Raw genomic sequence first — 2,448 nt, forward strand, 5'->3', positions numbered from 1 at the left:
AATCGAAAACAGAGTTATGCACCTAACTGGAATTTCCTCTTGATAAGGAACGTTTTTCAAAAGAGTGGTATGTGCCATAAAATATTTCGTTTAACAAAATATCAATTTGAAAATATCTGAGGGCTCTGGATCTCACATAGATTATTAAGCAAAACAGTCGCAAGTCATATGACACTATTAGTGTATCGTTACCGGCCCTATTGTCCGAGCAAAAAACGTGTTATGACACTTGACACGTTATTGCGTATCTAACTTCAAATTAAACCGTTGGTGCCTTTCGGACAGTGTCAAGTGCAGCTCTGTGTTTTTTCGTGTTTTTAATCAGCACATTGTGATTCCTGACAAAAGAAGTGTAAAAACAGTTTCTATGTGGATTACTGATATGAAAATAAGTGGACGTTTCCAAGGTCAGTGCTTTATTTATACGATAGCTGATCAAATAGATTTTCGAGGTTATAGTTCGGACTTTTGCGAATATTCTGTGTACTAAGCACAGTAAAGCTTAAATGTTTGTTTTTAAGTATAAACTACAACACTTAAAGATTCATAATCTTCGTGTTCCGTGCCTCAACAATATTCAGATGTTGGTAAAATTGCTATTTTTTGATAGATAACCCTTAACACCTTATTGCAAAATAATGTTTTGACCACATTCGCGATCCTAGCACAATTTTAAAGCACTTGACATGGTTTTGAAAAATGAATAATAGCCAATCACTTTTATTAGAATTGAACGTCAAGAGACTTGACATTGTTTTGAAAAATTGATATTGGCTAATTACATTCATTAGAATTGAATGTCAAAGGACTTGAGATTGTTTAGCGAATAGAGACATTTCTTTTAATTCAAAATTATTATCGCGTTAAGCCTATTAGTACTAAAGGGTAGACTTAGATCACAATATACAGTGTTTGGTGTGTGTGTGTGTGTGTGTGTGTGTATGTATGTGTGTGCGTGTGTGTATGTGTGTGTGTGTGTGTGTGTGTGTGTGTGTGTGTGTGTGTGTGTTTCGTGTGTGTTTTCTGGGGCACACTGTATGTCGCCTTAACCTATTGTTTTTTTAAAGTAATTGCTTTTATTTCAGAATGTTCTCGAGAGGAAAAAATCGCGTTAAATTATGCAAAGCGCCTGATGCCAATCCTGCAAAAAGGACCGGACAAAAGCTATTCAGTAGGTAAGTACGCATGCAAATAAAAATAGACTTCAGCTTTCTGGGGCATCCTGTATGTCTCCTTAACCTATTGTTTATAAAGCAGTAATTACTTTTATTTCAGAATGTTGTTAAGAGGAAAAAATCTCGTTAAATTATGCGAAGCACCTGATGCCAATTCAAGCAGCCAACAATCACCGGGTTTGCCTCAGACTAGCACAGCTTCAACTCCAATAACTACCCATGCCTCTGATACGCCCCAATTCAGTGCTCCATCTCCAAGAATTACACATTCATCTGATTCGTCAATCACAAGAGAAGCATCACCAATCATTGGACAAACATCATCTACTAGTCATGAGCCAATTAATAACTTAAATTCTGCAACCAAAACAGTGGACATAATTCTACCAGTAGATGACAAAGAGTTGTTGGATGCAGTTAATTCCATAACAGCCAGCGTACCGTATAACGATCATCACAGGGATCTTACTCTAAATGCAAATTCTATTGAAGATGCTAACGTATTACCATCCGATATTTTGCTTGAAGAAAACGCTAGAACTCCTTCCATGGAACAATGCGAAGATATGTTCGGAAAGAACAATCTATCGCCACGAATCGCACAATCACCCGTTGAATCTGCTACAACCACAACACAACCTGAAATAATTCAAAATAACATGCCTCCTGAGAATATTCAATCTACATACGTGCTCCAGAATATTATTTCATCGCCCCAAAATCCAAGCAGCCAACAATCATCGGGTTTGCCTCAGACTAGCATAGCTTCAACTCTAATAACTACCCAAGCCTCTGATACGCCCCAATTCAGTGCTCCATCTCCAAGAATTACACATTCATCTGATTTGTCAATCACAAGAGAAGCATCACCAATCATTGGACAAACATCATCTACTAGTCATGAGCCAATTAATAACTTAAATTCTGCAACCAAAACAGTGGACATAATTCTACCAGTAGATGACAAAGAGTTGTTGGATGCAGTTAATTCCATAACAGCCAGCGTACCGTATAACGATCATCACAGGGATCTTACTCTAAATGCAAATTCTATTGAAGATGCTAACGTATCACCATCCGATATTTTGCTTGAAGCAAACGCTAGAATTCCTTACATGGAACAATGCGAAGATATGTTCGGAAAGAACAATCTATCGCCACGAATCGGACTATCACCCTTTGAATCTGCTACAACCATAACACAACCTGAAATAATTCAATGTAACACGTCTCCTGAAAATATTCAATCTACAAACGTGCTCCAGAATATTAT

The 2,448-nt window shown here is 37.3% G+C and overlaps 1 long non-coding RNA gene across 1 annotated transcript; it reads left to right on the forward strand.

Annotated features, from left to right (window-relative positions):
- Positions 1 to 1,880, forward strand: LOC135081309 (uncharacterized). Its single transcript, XR_010259181.1, has 3 exons — positions 1 to 407; positions 1,086 to 1,175; positions 1,276 to 1,880. It is a non-coding gene; the product is annotated as an uncharacterized LOC135081309 (long non-coding RNA).
- Positions 1,881 to 2,448: the final 568 nt, after the last annotated feature.

This window comes from Ostrinia nubilalis, chromosome 19, assembly GCF_963855985.1.
Source record: "Ostrinia nubilalis chromosome 19, ilOstNubi1.1, whole genome shotgun sequence".
NCBI classification, from domain to species: domain Eukaryota; kingdom Metazoa; phylum Arthropoda; class Insecta; order Lepidoptera; family Crambidae; genus Ostrinia; species Ostrinia nubilalis.